Raw genomic sequence first — 19,959 nt, forward strand, 5'->3', positions numbered from 1 at the left:
CATTTTTTTTAATCAAATGGAAACATGTTTGATTCAGGGCAACAGAACTAAATGGGCATAGTCTCTAAAAAATCCAAATCCTTTTTCACTCATTCGGCTGGGTCTCATTAAAGTCTATGAGAGAAGCAAAGCATTGCATGTTTTGGACTTGAAGCCAGACAGAGCAGAGCAGATTGAGAATGGGACAAGGAAGGAGCAGAACCAATCATGATTTAGCACGTGTGCAATCAGCCTATCCCAACTGGAAGCTGCATAAATTGACTTCATAATAAGGTGAAAATGAAATTAAGACCACTCTGAGCAGTAACTATTTTGTTTGTCATTCCTCTATTGGATTTCAGAGAGAGAAGGCAGATATTAGAGGGAAAAGAAAATTAGCAAAACAATAGCTTACAGGAGAAAGCAAAGTGTGCTATTAAAGTCTCTCATCGACCCTATGCTGTGGTTTGGAGTGCTACTTAGTAGTCTGTGATTTGTGTAAGAGGGTTACAGTGTGTATCATTTAGGATCAGATTACCTCTTTAGCTGACACTGTGCCAGTGGCTGCTGGAAAGATACAGTCCGTTTCTTGCAGCATGTACCCTGCAGTGGCTTAGAGGCAGCCTTTTTCTTTCTCTGTGTAAAGACGTGCAAACAGAACAGTACACTCTTGTGAAAATGTGATGTCCTTCGGCATGAGGAAACTCACACAACGATATTTGTACAATGTTCTCTCAACCCAGCTTGATTGACTCTCTACCTAACATCGCTAGGTTGAGAGAACATTGTACAAATCTCATCGTTGTGTGAGTTTCCTCACTCCAAAGAACATCAAATCTTCACAAGTGTACTGTTCTGTTTGCACGTCTCAATCTGCATGTAAAAGTGGCCCCTAACCCCTACACTACTACCTAAACCTCACCTCGAGTTACTAGGTGGGTCTCCTATAGTAGCATAAATAGCTGCTTACTATGGTGCCATCCCTAGAGGCTCTCTCTCCTCTCTCCACTCTCTACCCACATCTCAGGTCCTTCCCCAGCCTAAAATGCCCAAAACAGAGCTTTTGAAACAATCACATATTGCATTATAGGCATAACACATGATATCACACAGCTTAACACAATTGAAAAAGGTGTAGTTATTTTCAGCTTTAAAACTGTGCAATATCATGCATTATGGCTTTGCACTTTGTGAAGCCAGCCCACTTTTTCAGAAATCCCATCCCCAACTCCTCCCCAATCCCTCCCCTTTTAAAAATTTGCATCGCACCATGTGTTATGGTGCTTATCGCATGCGTTTAGGCGTTTTATGCATGCAAAAACACCTTAACTCGTGCATTAACGCCATAACGCATTTTGAAGAATGATGAGGTAAGTATGGAGGGGGCAAGCCAAAGTGACATTTCCACATAACATGCTCACCCCAACAATATGTCCCCCTGCCATTCAAATGGCTATAGCAGATAGAATAAGAAAAAGTCCCAAGGTCCTTCTGTGCAATTTAAAAAATCCCAGCCAGTGTCAACTTCTCAGTAAAACTACCATTAAATTATTTGATAGCCTCATTCAACCAATTCTTCCATATGGATATAAGAGTGAACTCTGGAGTCTATACAGGAAGGGACAGAATCTTAATATAAATCCTGCACTTCCAGTTCATAGGAACTAAAATGATAAGTGGCATGGAACGGCTGCCCTATGAGGTAAGGCTGAGGAAGTTAGGGCTGTTCAGTTGAAGAAGAAATGATTGAGGAGAGATATGATTATCATGAAAGGACTTGAACAAGTTAATGTAAATCGGTTCTCTACTCTCTCAGATAATAGAAGGCCTAGGGGGCACTCCATGAAGTTAGCAAGTAGCTCATTTCACTCAATGCATAGTTAAGCTCTATAATTCATTGCCAGAGGATGTGGTTAAGGCAGTTAGTGTAACTGGATTTGAAAAAGGTTTGGATATGTTCCTAGAGGAAAAATCCATTAACTGATATTAATTAATAAACAATAGTAGCTTGAGATCTATTTAATGTTTGGGTACTTGCCAGGTATTTGTGACTTGGATTAGCCACTGTTGGAAACAGAATATTGGGCTTGATGGACCCTTGGTCTGACCCAGTATGGCAATGCTTATGCTCTTATGAACATAAGTTGCCATACTGGGTCACATCTCCTAGATTTTCCCATCCAGCTAATGACTCCTTGAGGTACTCCCCCATTTTAATAAAGTTAGTTTTTCTGAAGCCTAGGACCCTTGCCTTTGAATGAACGTTCATCTCTGGTACTCTATTACTTAACCACACCATCTGGGGATCAATGGATTCAGAATGATTGCTCACTACAATATCAGAACCACTTTCTTCGTTGGTAAGCACCAGGTCCAGTATCACCCCTCCCATGTGGGTTCCATTAACGGTTGACAGAACAATTCTTCTTGCAGAGAATCCAGGATCTCCTTGCTTCTAGAAGATACTGCAGCAGGGATGTTCCAATAAATATCTGGTGATTGAAATCTCCTAGCAATAGCACCTGCCTTTTTATAGCAATTTTATGGATATCCTCTGTTGTAATTTTAATGTAATTTTATGATTTATTGATTTTATTATTTTATTTCTTGTAAACCATTGTTATTGAATACAGAATGATGGTATACAAAAGCAATAAATAAATAAACTCTCTATCCATTTCTTCTGTCTGTGATGGAGGTCTGTATATTACACTGTATATAAGACTTGCCAAACTGGGTTAGACCAAAGGTCCATCAAACCCGGTATCCTGTTTCCAACAGTGGCCAATCCAAGTCACAAGTACCTGGCAAGATCCCAAGGGGGTAGATAGATTCCAAGCTACTTATCCCAAGAATAAGCAGTGAATTTGTGCAACTCTCCCTTAATAATGGTTAATACTCTTTTACTCCAGGAACTTGTTCAAACCATTTTTCAACACAGCTACATGAATAGCTTTCACCACATCCATTGGCAATGAATTACAGAGTTTAATTATTTATTTATTTATTTATTTATTTATTTATTTATTATGCGTTGAGTAAAAAAATATTTTCTCTTATTAATTTTAAATGTATTACCTAGTAACTTCATTGTGTGTCCCCCAGTCTTTGTAATTTTCGAAAGGGTAAATTTCGAAAGGGTAAAAAACTGATTAACGTATACTCGTTCCATTCTCATTATTTTATAGACCTCTATCATATCTCCCCTCAGCCGTCTTTTCTCCAAGCTGGAGTCCTAACCTCTTTAGCCTATTTTCATAGGGGAATTGTTTCATCCCTTTTATCATTTTGGTCACCCTTCTCTGTACCTTTTCTAATTCTGCCATATCTTTTTTGAGATGTGGTGACCAGAACTGCACACAATACTCAGGATGAGGTCACACCATGGAGCAATACAGAGGCATTAGGATATTCTGTTTTATTCTCCATTCCTTTCCTAATAATCCCTAGCATCTTATTTGCTTTCTTGGCTGCTGCTGCATACTGAGCAGAAGATTTCAACGTATTTTCAATGATGACACCTAGATCCTTTTCCTAATGTGGAACCTTGCATTGTGTAACTATAATTTGGTTTACTCTTCCCTAAGAGTATCCCATTCCCTCTTTCCAGATTAACCCATAGTGCCTATTATCTCATAAGCCCTTTAATTCTATTTCTTTAATATACTTTTTTATATATATAGAGTGTCATATCTCCTAACTTTCCTTCCTGCCCAGTTCTTCCTGAATAGATTGTAGTCTGGTATAACTATATCCCAGTTATGGTTTTCCATGTACCACGTGTCCGTGACAGCCACTACATCCAAGTCAGCTTCTTCTAAGTCTGCCTCTAGATCCTGAACTTTATTTCCCATGCTATGAGCATTACGGTACATAGTTTTTCCGATGTTGCCTTTTTTCCCATTTCTATATAAGTATTTAATGTTTTACTTACCTTAGAATTTTGTTCACTCATCCCTGATGATCCTATTTGAAAGCCTTCCTAAGTAGGTTTGCCAATCTGTGTTGGAAGACATTGCATTTCTTCTTCCTTAGGTGGACCTAGAATGTTGACCCTCAGGGGCGGATTGCAGGAAAAATATTGGCCCAGGGGATTTTTTTCAAAACTGGCCCATGGGGTAACTGATGCACTCATGTACTTCCCCTACAGCACATGTGTCAATAGTTCCGAAAAGCACACCGAGTTAACCCTGGAACCCGACAGAATTGAGCCAAAATACCTCCAACATAAACTTCATCTTTCTTAAATAACTAAGAAGTTAAGCACATTCTAAAGACCATGGGTGAGTAGAGTTGCAGTCCCCATTTCATCCATGCAAATTGGTTGGGCCCCCTACACATCTGCTTATATCTCCATATATTATAGAGTATATCCTGGATTCCCAGTCTGACTCTTGAACTAATGCCTCTTGAACTGCTAGCCAGTGTCAGACACTCACACACTCAGTCACAACCAGATTTTTAGATTGCAGAAACTTTATTGGCACATACACACTGAGACAAACAAAGATACATACTTTCTCTCATACACAAAGATCCACCAATATACTGAGTGTGTATCTGTGTCAGAGAAAAAGATAACCACACTCAAAGTCTGTATGGATGTGGATCTCTCTCTCTCGTAATCTCTCTGATACAGACACACAAACATGCTCTCTGACATGCTACTGTTGTGCTGCTGCTTTTGTACTCACATAGGGATAGATTTTAAGACGTGCACGTGGGCGTACATGTGCACGCTCTACCTGGCGCGCGCACATGAACGCCAATTTTATAACATGCTCATGCATGCGCGTGCAAGTTTTAAAATCGGGGGTGGTGCGCGCAAGGGGCTGCACAATTGTGTACCTTGCGCGCGTCAAGCCCGTGCCGTGCTGCCTTCCCCCATTCCCTCCCAGGCCACTCCGAAATCGCTGCGGCCTCGGAGGGAACTTCCCTATCCCCCACCCCACCTTCCCTTCCCTTCCCCTACCTCCCCCACCCTTTCCCCCCTACCTTTTTCTTTTTTTAACTTCTCTTTTAAAACTTACTTCAGCCCTGGGGCTGAAGTTAGCTGCGCGCCGGCAGTTGGCCGACGCGCGATCCCAGCACAGCGGGAAATGGCCGCTGTGTCAGAAGCCTCTGATCCTGCCCCCACCCCACCCCGGACCGCCCTTTAGTAAAGCCCCGGGACTTAGACGCATCCCGGGGCTTTATGCGCATCACCGGGCCTTTTGAAAATAGGCCTGGTGAGCATATGACCGGTTACGCCCATAAATCCAGAGGATATACGCGCATAACTTTTTGAAAATCCGGCCCATAGTGAGCGCCCCCAGTCCAGCACTGCTGCATCCTGGTATAAAATTCTTGCTTTCTGCCAGCCCGTCCCCATTCTGCAGCTGCCCCCTCCCTTTCCCAATCTCATTCTCTAGGAAACTCGCTGGATCCACAGCCAGCTGCTTCTCTCAGAGCTCAGTACAGTCACCTCCCCAGCACGGCATAGCACTTCCTCTTGGCTTGCCCCCTTCCTTCCTGTGTCTCTAGTTTGCCTCCACTTCGTCAGCCCTCCCACCACTCCAGTGCACGCCCATTGACTGCAGGCTACACAGTTTGCTGCTTTTATGGTTCCCCATGCTCTGCTCTGCCTACTGACTCCAGGGGAGGAGAGGACCAGAAGTGACCCATACTGTTCCCTGGGTTTATAAAAAGAGAAAAGTAATCCCTGGCCAAGACTGAGGAGAGCCACTAACCCAAAGTAGCACAGTTCAAGATGGAATCCTGCTTTTCCTTGTGGAGCCAAGGTTGGTGCAAGGGTGTTATGTCTCATAGGTGAGCCTTACAGCCTTGTACAAACTCCTGGTCCCATCCTTCCCATAAATAATGACAAAATATGCATTTATAGTAACAGATTTTACAAGAAAGAACATTCAGTGTTCTCAGGTAAAAATATCATTACAGCATGTATATTATTTACATGCACTGCTATAGTACCAATCAGAAAATTTTGCAAAAACAGACACCTGCAATCACATGTTATTAGGACTATTGTAAAGTATGTCAGCCTTCAGAAAGTTTAAGTAAACTGGATTACAATATAATAAATCTCCCATATGAAAACAGCCCTAACTGCTAGCACACAAACAGTAACAATCCTACCTATGAAAAGGCAACACTGCAAATGTCATGACCGTCGGTCGAAGATGGCTGTGACGCATGTGCTTACCTCCTGCACTGCTCTCCTGCCCTCCCCGGGGGCTGCTCGCGGCTTGGGCCAGCTTTCACCGCTGCATTCTCCGGGACTCCTCATGGCGGCCCAGACGCTGCCGCCATCTTCCTCAACTTCGGGCCTTCCTAGGCGCGCGTGCACCACCGGCCCTCCTTTCTAGCCTCCTCGGCGGGAACCTCGGGGTGTCTCCGGTTGATGACATCATCGGACCGGGGTATTTAAACTCCACCTTCGTCCTCAGCTAACCGACTTGGCAACAAGTTCCATTCATCTTCGACTATTGCTTCCTGTTCCTGAGACTACGCTTCGTGCCTTGACTGTGAACCCTGTCTGGTATCCGCTCCTCGGGGGCCACTGCATGCACCGGGGACTCACTTTCCTGGCCTACCCCACTCCTCGGGCTGGCTCTGCATCTCTTGGGTTCTATCCTGCAAGGTCCCCCGTTCCTCGGGGCTATCTCTGGGACACATCTACCATTCATGAGTTCTATTAGGGGACTCCCCCAGTCCTCGGGGTTGTGCCTCCATCTTGAATGAGATTGGCCACGCCTCCTGCTCCTCGGGACCGTGTCTTCATATGGTCCCGAGTGGGGAAGCTCTGGCAATCAGATACCCTGATTGCCAGAGCTTCCCCACTCCTCGGAGTAACGCTCTCCAGCTTCCCTGGGACTTGTGCACTTCCCCGCTCCTCAGGGTTGCACCTGCGAATGACATTGGGACTGCCTCCACTTCCTCGCTCCTCGGGGCAGTGCTACGTCATCACTAGAGGCTCAGCTCGGGCTTCCCTGTCCTGTGGGCTGGCCTATGGCATTTCATCATCATCCTACGCTGTGCAGCTCCTCCCTTCGGGGTTGCCCTCCGCAGTACCTCCTGCTTGGTCAAGTCTCACACCTCCCGCTCTGTGGTCTGTCTGGCATCCCTTCCCTTGGGGTCAATACCCAGGCACAGTCTACTCTCTCAGGGATCCCCTCCTAGTGCCACGGAACCTCTCCATCGCCTCACCCAGAGCTCTCCACTGTCTCTGACCTCGCCTCCTGACAGTGAAGACCTGTGGGGGTCCTTCCCACAGGTAGTGTCAACTTGCACCTCGGGCCAAGGGCCCACATACCCACAAATCATAACAGCAAATATTACACCAGGCCCTAAAACACCAATACACCTGATATTAGGAAAACAAGTCAAGCTGTTATAGATCCCTACACAGAAACTACATGCTAGCAGAATACCTCACAGTCCCTCACCAAATTCAGAAAAAATAAACAAAAAATTATAACTAGAAACATGCAGAAAAAAACTGAATTTAAAACCATAAGACAGATTCTGTATACCATGCAACAATGAAAATAAACAGAAACATCACCATTCCTTATTAAACATCAAACAATAAAATCAAGACATATAAAACCATCATAAATATAAAACCATATTCATAAAAAGAATAACTATTTTAAAGCAGCTGATGAATAGAACATCCAATGATTAAAAACATACAATATTGTTTTTTTTTAATTTTCCAAATATCAATAAAATATTTCAAAACAGCAGACACATCAAATAATACCAAATACTTACAATTCAGCCTAAAAAACTATCCCTTGCTCTCCATACCTGGGAACGTTACACCCCAGTCATGCTGAGATTGTCTTGGATTAGTCAGGGATAGGAGCTATGCACATACTTTCCCCTCTCTATCATATACTTTATGCACACAGACTCTAACATACATGTTCATTCTTACACAAACTCCTTTATATTCTCTCTCACATGGATGCTTCGGGCTCACAAATTCGGGCTCACACACATGTTCACTGACTTGCTCATACATGCCCATGCTCACTGGTTTAAATAGTTTTCTTGCTAAACATTTGCTCATTGGTATCTTGTTTTCTCTCACTCACACACATACTCACTTTCGCTCAACATATGCTCTGGAAAGCACAGCAAACCTGACTGCATTACACAGTGCAACAGTGGAAAACAGAAACACCATCATTCCTCATAAAATATTAAGCAATAAAGTCAAGAGCTATAAAACATCATTCATAATTTTTATTTATTTATTTAAACTTTTTTTTTCTATACCGTCGTTCAGTTGTATATCATCACAACGGTTTACAGTGAGGCACATAAATATATCGTTGGTAAATTGTATAGGATAGTACTATCTCTAGGAAGTGCCATTAAAGTCCGGTAACAAAGTTTCATAATAAATACTATTTGTAAAGTGTTATAAATCTTGTCCTTTTTCTACGTTTATCAGTCTTAATTACATGTATAATTCTATTGTAATGTATATTTTGTTTTAATAAGACACACATATTGAACAAAAAAGGTGCTGTGTGCTGATGTTCTGCTGCCATATTTCATATTCCACTATTCTATGTTCTCTTTGTAGAAAGCTTGTTTCAAAAGCCAGGTTTTTAAACTCTTTTTGAAAAGTTTAAAATCTCTCTGTAGTCTAGTTTCTAAGGGCATGGTGTTCCATAGTATTGGTCCGGCTAATGATAAAGCCTTATCTCTAACTTGGGTCAGTCTAGCTGTTTTAACAGACGGAATGGTTAGGAGTGCTTTGTTAGCAGATCTCAGGTTTCCATGTGGCACATGAACATCAGTAAAGTGATCACCTTTTCTTTTACCAGTTAGTACCCTTGCGGCAGAGTTTTGCAGTATTTGGAGTGGTCTTGTTGTTGTGTATGGTAGTCCTAGGAAAAGGGCATTACAGTAGTCGGTGCTAGCAAATATTAGTGCTTGTAAGACTGTTCTGAAGTTTGTCAATGTTAGTAAAGGTTTTAATTTCCTGAGTACCATAAGTTTGGCATATCCTTCTTTGACTTTTAAAGATATGTGTTGTTTGAGGCTGAGTTCCGTATCAATTATTACACCGAGGTTCCGTGCTTTTTCGGCTAATTCTATCTTCTGATTATTTTTTTAGCAGTATTGGGGTTTGGGTGATTAAGTTTTTACATTCTAAATGTAGAAATTTAGTTTTCTCTATGTTGATGACTAGCTCCATTTGGTTTAGTAACTGTTTGATGATGTCTAGGTACATGTTTGCTAGTTTTAGTGGTTTTTCCATTGTGTCTTCAATGGGAAGTAGTAGTTGAATGTCATCGGCATAAATGTAGTGTATGATTCCCAGGCCCGCTAGGAGGTGGCATAGTGGCAGCAGATAATTATTAAAGAGGGTTGCAGATAGCGCTGATTCCTGTGGTACTCCTGTTTGTAGATTTACTTTCTCTGATAATATGCTATTTATGCAGACTTGATAAAATCTGTTATTTAGGTATGATCTGAACCAGGCTATAGTTTTTTTCTGTAGGCCTATTTCTTCTAGTCTCTATAAAAGTATGTCATGATTTACTGTGTCAAATGCTGATGAAAGGTCTAGCATCATCAGGATGTAATGTTTTCCGCTCTCAAATCCTCTCAGAATGTTGTCAGTCAGTGAGAGCAGCAGGGTCTCGGTGCTGTAGTGTTTGTGAAATCCATGCTGTGAGGGGTATAGTATATTATTGTTATCTAAATGCTCAGCCAGTTGTTTTTTTTTACAGATTTTTCTATTAATTTAGTAATTAATGGTAAGTTTGACACTGGTATGTGGTTGCTCAGGGCAAGGGGGGCACTGTTTTTTTTCTTTAGAATTGGTTTAATGATTGCTCCTTTTAGTGTGTTGGATCCTTCTTCTAGGGATAGGTTTATGATCTTTGTTAATGTAGGAGCAACTATGTTTGCTAATGTTTTAATGTCAGTAGTGGGCAGGGTGTCAATTATATATAGGGCAGGATTTATCTTTTTCAGCAAGGATTCTACTTCTAGTTCTGTCTCATCAGAACTGGACTATGATGTGGTGTCTCTTTTTGCATTTTAATTTCTTGTTTGGTTGAATTTGGGATTTTGGTTTTTAGGCTTGTTACTTTGTCATTAAAAAGTGTGCTATTTCATTGCACCTATTTTCAGGTAAATTCAGGGGGGACTCTGTTTTATCGTTGTGAGATCTTTAACTATGGTGAATAATGTCCTTGGGTTATTTGCAAATTTTTCAATTTTTGAGCTGTAGTATTGTTTTTTTGCATTAAAAAATTGTTTGTTTGCAATAAGTTAAGTGTTTTCTGAATCTAGTTAAGTTTTCATTAGTTTTGAGTTTTTTCCATTATTTTTCTTTATTTCTATGTTTTCTTTTTTTTTTAATCTTTTCGTTGTACCAGGGGTTCGTTTGTTTCAGTTCTTTGATGTGTTTTTATTTCATGGGGTTGATTTCATCAGCTAGTTTGTTAGTTGCTTCTATCCATGCTTTTGTTGCCGAGTGGCAGTCTTTATAGTCGAGCTCTGTCAGTTTTTCATCTAATTCTTTTCCTAATGTTTCAATGTTATAAGACGATCTGTATTTAAATTCTATTGGTTCTGTTCTTTGCCTTATTTGGGGTCCTAGATAATTGATAGTGGATCAGATGAGAAAGTGATCTGACCATGGGATTTGTGAATAATCTGTTTTTATGTGTTCTAGGTAGCTGTGATTTATAAATGTTAGGTCGAGGGAGTGTCCTGCTTTGTGTGTTGGTTTGTCTGTAATTAGATTAAAACCTAGTGCTGTCATTATATCTATTAGTGTCTGGCAAGTGTTTGATAATGGGTGAACGTCCATGTGGAGATTGAAGACTCCTAGCATGATAGTGGGTTTTGATGTGTTTAAGTGTGTAGTGAAGAATTCGATCAGTGGTGAAATGTTTAGTTCAAGGAGGCTGGGTGGGCAGTAAATCAGGCATATCTGTATATTGATTGTATCAAAAATTGCAATTTCGTGGTGACTTGGGGATATTGTTGGTAGAAGTTTGCATTTGAATTTTTTTCTATTACTAGAAGTAATAAGCAACCACAGAATATCGATTAACATCAAGTGCTTAATTTTAAGGAACCATTTATTTTAGTGTTATTTTATGCTCTTAATTGTTCTTATCTGACTTTTATTATAACAGCTAATTTATTCATTTTATTTTTGTAGTTTTTTTAGCTGTTTTCTATTTTATAATTATTGTATTTCCTAATTGTAAATGTAAACCGTTGTGAAGGCTTGTCTGATGTAACGGTATAGAAATGTTAAAAAAACTAAACTAAACTAAACTAAGTAGACCGCCCCCTCTTTTATTTGCTTGGGGAATTGAAAAAACGTCGTAATTTCTATGCGCTATATAAAAACTTTCTATGCGCTATATAAAAAATATATAAAAATAATAAATATGTCAAGCAGGCAACAACCAATGAACATCCAATAATTAAAATGACTCATAAATTTTTGCTAATATTTCCTGAACACCAAATATCTCAAACACCACACATGAAATATCCCAAAATTAAAAAAAATAGCATTAAAAATCTCCAGCTCTCCATACCTGGGATCTTTTGATTTCCAATCACCAACAGACTGTTGTGGATTGGGGGACGGGGGCATCTCTCCCCCTCATACACACACACACATGCTGTCACATACACACACAGGCTCTCTCATTCATATATGTGCTGCTGTCAAATTCACAAGCTCTCTCGCTGTCACAGACACATGCAGGCTTTCTTGCTCTTTCATAAATACTCAGTCTCTCACACAGACACAGGCTCTCTTTCTCATAAACAACCAGGTTCTAATACACACACACGCAGGTTGACTTCTACACACACGCAGGCTGTCTCATACATACACGCAGACTGTCTCTCTTTCATATACACATGCACCTATTAGGCCTCCCCCCCTTTTTTTGGGCCTTCTCTTTGCTGGTTTTGAATCACAGTGCTGCTCCTCACTCCTCGAAGGGAAGTGGAAGGAGACCATGCTGCTTCTGCAATGTTGGGGAGGGGAGGGCCGCGTGGCCTTGCAGGCCTCTCTTCAGGCCGTGGCAGAATGGGCTCTGCCACGGCCCACAGGCCTCACTTCCGGTTTGGCTTGATTGGCTCTGCTGCAACCCACAGGTCCTCTTCAGGCCGTGGGAGGATGGGCTCTGCTATGGCCCACAGGCCTCACGTCTGATGGCGGATTGATCACCTCTACTGTGGCCCGCAGGTCCTCTTCAGACTGTGGCAGGATGGGCTCAGCCACGCCCATAGGCCTCACTTCTGATGCGGCTTGATCGGCTCTGCCACAACTTTGTAGACCTCTCTTCAGGCCGCAGCAGCCCATTTCATTTTCTTTGGTGGGAAGCATTTAAAAAAAACCCAAAAAAACCATGTGATGGGAGCGACCAGTCCACCGGGGGAAGCCTGATCTCCCGATGGTCAGTCGGCCCCTGCTCTCCGATCATGAGACCTTTCTCCTCCAAGGCAGCACCAGGGCTGCCAGACTTGAGTTGGGACTTGGCTACAATGTCCTTGAAGGTCTCATCTATATACTTCTTTCTCTGCCTCATCACCTCCAGGTCTGCCACTCTAGCCTCCAGAGATTGGACTCGTTCTCTGAGAAACAGGAGCTCTTTGCATCGGATTCACATGTACAATTTCTCACCGGCGGGTAAAAAAATCATACATGTGACTTGGATTGGCCACTGTTGGAATCAGGATGCTGGGCTTGATGGACCCCTGGTCTGACCCAGTATGGCAAATTCTTATGTTCTTATCCATGAAAAGGCAGCACTGCAAATATAGCAGTTTTCCCTAAAACATAAATACACTTTCTATTGGGAAAACACAACTAATAAGACTGAGATAGATCCTGCCAGGCTAGTAGAATACCTCACCTCAACACACACAGATCACACAGAAACCTCCAAACACAGAATAATTAGCCCAAATTACAAATGTAGAGGCAAAAACTGAAATGGAAACTTCAAGAAGCCACGCTGTACGCAGAACAAAACTGTAAAACAGAGGTAGCTCCACAATTGTTTGTATGGGGAAGGCATAGGCGGGGCACAGTGGCTTTCAGGGTGGTCAAGCACCAAGTACCTTTCTTTCCCTCCAACCAATCAAAGTGGTCCAGCAAGACTGGTGGAGGAGAGGAAGGGACAAACTCCTTGTCTGGGGAGGGCAGCCCTCTCCCCTTTGCTCCCCCCCTGCAGCTGCCCCTGGGAAAACTAGAAACTGAAGTATATTTCATCCTATACTAAGCAAAGAACAAAGATATAAGAAATGCACATTCACAAAACAAACATGGTTCTTTCACTCCGTCATCCACATATTAACTCTCTCTCTCTCTCTCTTTCTCTAGCCATCTCTTCTGCTTCCTTTCAATCATCACCTTTCATGCTCTCCCATTTCTGCACAGCATCTCTCTGATCCCTCTCTCCTCCTTGCTCCCCTCTCCCCCTCCCTTCCATATAGCTCCTCTCCTCTATTCCCTCTCCCTGACCATCAGCCCTCTGAACCCTCTCCTCCAGCCCTCCCTGACCAGCAGCTCTGTCCCCACATCTCCCTGCCCAGCAGAAGAGCCTCCAGTCCATGCCATCCCTCTTCCCTGTCTTCAACAGTACTGCAGCAGAGCTCTCTCTCTCTGCCTTCAGGCTGGAAAATATGACACGGGCAAGAGGCAGCCTCAGAAGGAGGAGATGGCACTCCCCTTTGGCCCAGAAGCGGACATAATAGCGACGGGAGGTGGCTGTCACGGCGGCTGGCAGATGCAATAGTGGTGGAAGGAAGCAGCAGCTGCTCTGTGCATGCACAACATGTGCCTCTCCCCTTCTGCTCCTGCTCCTGCTGCAGCAGCCAGCATGGAGCCGAGATTGATACCAGTGCCACAGTGCATGCTCTGCACCACGGACGCTGCCGTGTGAATAACTGGTCAGGTCATGGCCCAGGTGGTCTACCTCATTCTGTGGCCTATGTTGACAACTACCTGGGGAGTTTCTCCTTTTTAATTCCCTTTTGGTCTAACCTAGCCGTCGCAGTGACAGACTGTGGTCAGGATTTCTAAACCATCATTAGCTCCGTACAGTCCAAGTCTGACCAGAAAGCAGGCCTGGTGCAAGGGTTTTAGGCGCCCCAGGTAACCCTTGGTCTCGCGCGCCCTGCATCTGATCCTTATCTACTTGGGCAGCTCCTGTGCACTTCGGCCATCAGCAGGATGGGCTCCTTCCAGGATTTTAACGCCCCCCTAAGGTGCAGTGCTCTAGGGTCTAGGCGACTGCCTTGTTCACCTAATGGGAACACCGACCCTGCTAGAAAGTGTCACTTGAGTAATGACTGGGATTTCCTTCCTCTGGAGGCTGTGCGTTATTATTTCTTATTATCATTACTAATCATTAGTCTAGTTTAGTTTATTCAGTCCTCTTAATATTCCACCTTTCTAAGTCACAGTAAAGCGGAGGAGCTAAATCCGGGTTCATATAAAAGAAAACAGATAACATTCCCAGTGGAAATATTTGGATATCCACAGCTGCTGAAGGTTTGGCAATACACAGTAAATACTTTCAGAGGGTAAGGCTGGCAAGTGTGGGAAAACCACAAATGGTAAAATTCCCAAATGAAGCAAGTCTCATTATCTCTAAGTCAATAACCGTGAATAGAGAGGGCCTATTTACTTTCTAATTATACATCAGCCTACAAAGGGCAGCTAAACACTTCATGAGTTAAAGCAGCTTTTACAGCAAACCTTCCATGTAGAGTAAGCAGAGTTTGCTGTCTTGTCCTTAATGTAAATTTATTCAGTGAGAAGGGGATGTGGAGAAGATTGGTATCAGTGCTTAAGTCCCTTGTAGTACTGCAGGCCATGCTATTTCATCTGGCTGCCAAGAGCGGAGAACACCTGGATTGCATAATGGCTTCAGTTCTGCAAAATTCCTGGGCCATGGTAATGGCAAACTACCTGGATATTTTCCGCCGGTAGCATTATTTTCTCATGTTAGCTAAAAGATATTTAGGTTGGTGAGAGGCCCGAAACAAAGAATATCTTGATATGCATTAATGGAAATGGAAATTTCATGTAGGGCCCCATTTGGATTCCTGTTAAAGGAGTATGAGCTAGCATGGGGGTAGGCAACTCCGGTCCTCCAGTGCGGCAAACAGATCTGGTTTCAGGATGTCCAAAATGAATATGCATGAGATATATCTGCATGCACTGCTTCCTCTGTATGCAGATATAGTAGAGGAATATTCCAGCTAAGTCACAGCACCTCCCTCTAGAGGCTGCTGTGCTGCTTTGCTCCTGCTTGCATAAAAGCAGGCAACTCCTAGTGCTGTGTGAATTTTTAGTTGGGCTTTTCAGAGAGGAGGAGTGCTTTCTTTCAGTTCTCTTCATTTTTTCATTGCAAAGGCCCAAAGCCTTGGCCAAAGGTTTTTAGAAAGTAAAATCACATCCAGTGGCTGGCGAAGTCTGTCTCTAGTGATTTGTGCAGTGGAGGGTTCTTACGTGGGTTTCTGTTTGGGAGAAAGCTTTGGTATCTGCTCTTCCTGCCCACCTCCAAGAGAGGAGCGAGGGACAGGAGTTCTTCCATCTGAGGGATTCCCTGGCAAATGTAGAGGAAGAAAGAGAAAGGATACCCACCAAGTATCCATGAAAGGAAGAGGAGTGGCACTCACGACAGCTTCAGTTAAGTAAGGCCCAGAGCTCAAGAGGTAATCCTCCCCCCACCTATGGAGAACCCTGAAACCCCAGGGCTGAGAGTGAGAGAGACCTAGTGACTTAGGAAAAAGACTTAGCCCCCATGCAATTCTTTTTGACCACCCTCTGAACAGTATCCCAGTCCCCAGGACAGGGTTACATTTAGGTTACGGTTTAATTAGGAACCAGTTCCACCTTATCATAAGGGCTGGATTCAGTGTGTAGCCTAATGCAGTGCTGCACCAATAATCACTGTGATCACCGTTATCATTATTTATTTATTTATTTATTTCATGCTTTTCTGCCACTAATGCCTTTATAAGTCTGTGACAAGGTGCATGTGGGAAACCCAACAGGAGGCAGGAAGACAGACAAAAGCAGCCGGAAAGCTGGAGTTACACAGGAGCAAAAGACAGCAAATAAAGGCCTAGGGTCATCAAGCCATGATCTTTTTTTTTTTTCATGAGAGTGGTCCCACTGTCGTGGGGGGATGTGGCCATGATAGTGGGGCACTTCTCTGAAGAAAGACTGCGGCTCTATGGTGTTTGTTCTTTTGTCTCGCAGCCAAACACCATGGGACAAAGGAATGTGTCGACTGGGCCTTTAGGATTGATGGCGGCTCTGTCTTAAAGGGACCACCATCTTCTTAAAGAGCCGACTGCTTAAGAACTTGGCCGCTGAAAAAAAAAGATTGAGCAGGGATCAAGACTAACCCCCAGCTCAACCTCCTCCATGAAAAAAAGTTAAAAATCACATGTGGCGAAGGCCTCCCCACCCCCCTCCAAAATTTAACATTTAAGTCATTGGGGGTTCAAGGGTACCACACTCCATCCCCCTCACCCCCTCCACCCCTGACCCCTCTTCTGCACCCCTCCAAATCTTTGAAAATAGTTGAAGGTCCCTCGTTGGGGCCAGGGCACCCCTAGCATCCTACCCAGTCAACGCCATTTTTCAATATGGTGCCGACCCGACCTTGCCCCTGTCAAATCACATGCAAAGAAAGTTATTATGATAGGAAAGGCAACCTGGGTGGGGCCATGCATAATATCACGTTTTTGATGCGATATCACCATGATAGTGCTCTCTCGTGCAATATACACTGTTTAATGTGTGTTAGAGCACTACAGTGACTTGATGCATCACCCAGAAAGTTAGACAGAGTAAATAAATAAAAGACAGGGGAAGGCCTTACAATGCAAGATAAAAGGAAGCCCATAGTGGAGCTCAGAAAGAGGGAGGGACTGATCTCCAACCCTGCCCTTTCTGAAGGGTGAAAAAAAAGGAAACAGGACAGGAAATGTGGAGAAGAGGTAAAGAAGTAAAACTCAAGATCCTTTAAGGGGCTTGGAACAAACTGTAAAGGGAGTGTTTGGCAGAAAGGGTGAATAGGCTTAGCCTTAGCAGAGAGGGTCTCAATGCTCATGTTTGTTAATTAGCACCCAAAGGAGGAGCTTGGCTGGAGAGCTGGACCACCACGGATTCTATGAATTCTTGTGACTAATGGTTGGAAGAAAGGATGAAGTTAGTCTCAAGGATTTAGATGCCCAGAGATTGGTAGTCCACCTTGTACTTCATGAACAGGCGCTATAATTTAGCATGGTGTGCTGCTTGGACATCTCCCCTGCAGCTAATTGAGCAGTTCAGATAATGATGGATTAGGATTAGCTGAAATGTTTTCAATATTGGGCAGAGCTGTAACATGCTGATGGCCAATATGGCCATAGCGCAGCCATGTGCCAAGGTGGGTCCTCAACAAAGGAAAAAGCAGTGCGGCCCCATCGAAATCGACAGCGTGGTCGGTGCGGCCTTAGTAAGTGGAAAAGCAACAAGGGTGTTGCCAGTGAGGCCGCAGGCTTTTCCACTTACTAAGGCCATGCTTACCATGCCGTCGATTTCGGCGGGGTCGCACTGCTTTGGAAGAGGAACACGCCCTGTCGGAAGTAGTCCAATGCCCTGTGGCCAGGAGTTGTTCCCTAAGTCAAGGAGGAAATGAGTGAGAGATAGCATGTGTGCTTGTGTATGGGAAAGTGAGAGAGAGTATGTGTGCATGTGTGTGGGAGAGTGAGCCTGTTTGCTTGTGTGTGGGAGAGTGAGAGAAAGCATGTATGTGTGAGAGTGAGCATGTGTGCTTGTGTGTGGGAAAGAGAGCATGTGTGCTTTGTGTGTGGGAAAGTGAGAGACAGTATGTATGCTTGTGTGTGGGAAAGTGAGAGAGTATGTGTGCATGTGTGTGGGAGAGTGGGAGAGTGAGCATGTGTGCTTGTGTGTGGGAGAGTGAGAGAAAGCATGTATGTGTGTGAGAGAGAGCATATGTGCTTGTGTGTGGGAAAGTGAGAGAGAGTATGTGTGCATGTGTGTGGGAGAGTGAGCATGTGTGCTTGTATGTGGGAGAGTGAGGGAGAGCATGTGTGTGTACGAGAGGGAATATGTGTGTGCACAACTACCCCAGTTACTTTCTGCATGCTAATCCATGACAGTTTCAGGGCATCTGGAAATCAAAACTTCCAAGATATGGACAACAGGAGTTTTTTTTTTAAATGCTTATTTTAATTGTTGGGTGTTATTTCATGTGTCTGTTTTTAAATATTTTATTGATGTTTGAAATATTTTTATATGAGTTTTTAATTATTGAATGTTATTTATTCATTAAGGACGAGATTTTAAAAGCTACGCCCGATTTTATAACATGCGCACGGCTGCGCGCGCATGTTTTAAAATCCAGGGTCGGCGTGTGCAAGGGGGTGCACAATTGTGAAACTTGTGCGCGCTGAGCCGCGCAGCCTTCCTCCGTTCCCTCCAAGGCCACTCCGAAATCGGAGCGGCCTCGGAGGGAACTTTCCTTCTGCCCCCCACCTTCCCCTCCCTTCCCCTACCTAACCCGCCTCCCAGCCCTACCTAAACCCCCCCCTTACCTTTGTCCTATAAGTTGCGCCTGCCTCCGGGCAGGCGTAGATTGCGCGTGCTGGCTGATGGCCCGCCCGCGATCCCGGGCACAGCAGCAAATGGCCACTGCGCCTGGAGGCTCCTGCCCCACATGCTCACTCTCACACCATCTTTAAAAATGGCGCAGACCATCCAGTGCTCCTACCATGTGACAGGGGCCGGCCAATGGCACGGATACCCTGTCACATGGTAAGGGCAAAGGGCCATCGGCGCCATTTTGATTAGTGGCAGCCGATGGCCCGGGAGCGGGAGATTGCTCCCGGGACCCCCACTGGACCACCAGGTACCTGTAAAAAGTTTTTTGGGGGGTCGGGAGGGTGGGGGAAGCTAAGGGATTAGTTTTAAAGGGTCGGGGTGGGTTTTTTATTTATCGGCTCGGGCGCAGCCGATAAACAAAACCGAGATCGGGCCAGACGAAAAAAACCCCACGATGTGAATCCGAACCGATTCTGGTTCCGATTCACATCTCTAATATTCATATTGTAAGTGATATTTTTACCTCAGAAGTCTGTGCTTTGAATGTCTTTTTTCATGTAAAATCTGTTATTATGAATGCATTATTTTTAATTGTGTGTGAGCAGGGTGTGATGGGGTGGGGGGGGGGGGGGGGTTTACAAGGCTGTAAAGGTTTCCTGGGGCACCCAATACCCTTGCAGTGGCCATGGATATTACTGTACAAACATTGAACAGAGTCTCCCAGTTCATGCTGTCGTGTGTTGTGTGATGAGTGAGGGCACAAGTTTTCACTTGGCCATAGGCACCAAATTGCCTGGCTACAGCTCTGATATTGAGTCCTGCACAGTAAAGCTAGCATTGAAACTCACGTAAATGTGGGCATATTTCTTATTTTCCATTTCATACCTGGTCCATGTAAAATGAATTGGAGGTTTCAGAACAGTTAAGATGGCCATGCTTGTGACAAAAGCCAGCACTACAGTTGGCATTGATTGACTTCCTGGTTGTCAGTCTCGTTAGAAAGATCAAGCGTACTGCCCTGGAACATGAAAGAGATAGTTTAAATGTGTGTTTGGAGAGTAAATAATTACATTATCAGATATGCAGTCTAAGGCAAACTGATTTATGTATTCTGTTTATGAAAAAGTTCCAGGCCACAAAGAAGAGAAAATGTATTATTTTGATTGAACTAGATGTGGGTGATAGTTAATGTGTTCATTCTGTGCACTTTAGATAAATGTTGCTTGAGTGCTTGTGAAAGAAAAAAAAAAACCACTTGAAAAATATTGCTGATAAGAATTCCTGCGGCCTGAGCCTGCTGGATGAGGCTATGAGATGTGTCCTATGACACTTTCCACTTA

This window comes from Rhinatrema bivittatum, chromosome 4 (genome assembly GCF_901001135.1).
Source record: "Rhinatrema bivittatum chromosome 4, aRhiBiv1.1, whole genome shotgun sequence".
In the NCBI taxonomy this organism is placed as follows: domain Eukaryota; kingdom Metazoa; phylum Chordata; class Amphibia; order Gymnophiona; family Rhinatrematidae; genus Rhinatrema; species Rhinatrema bivittatum.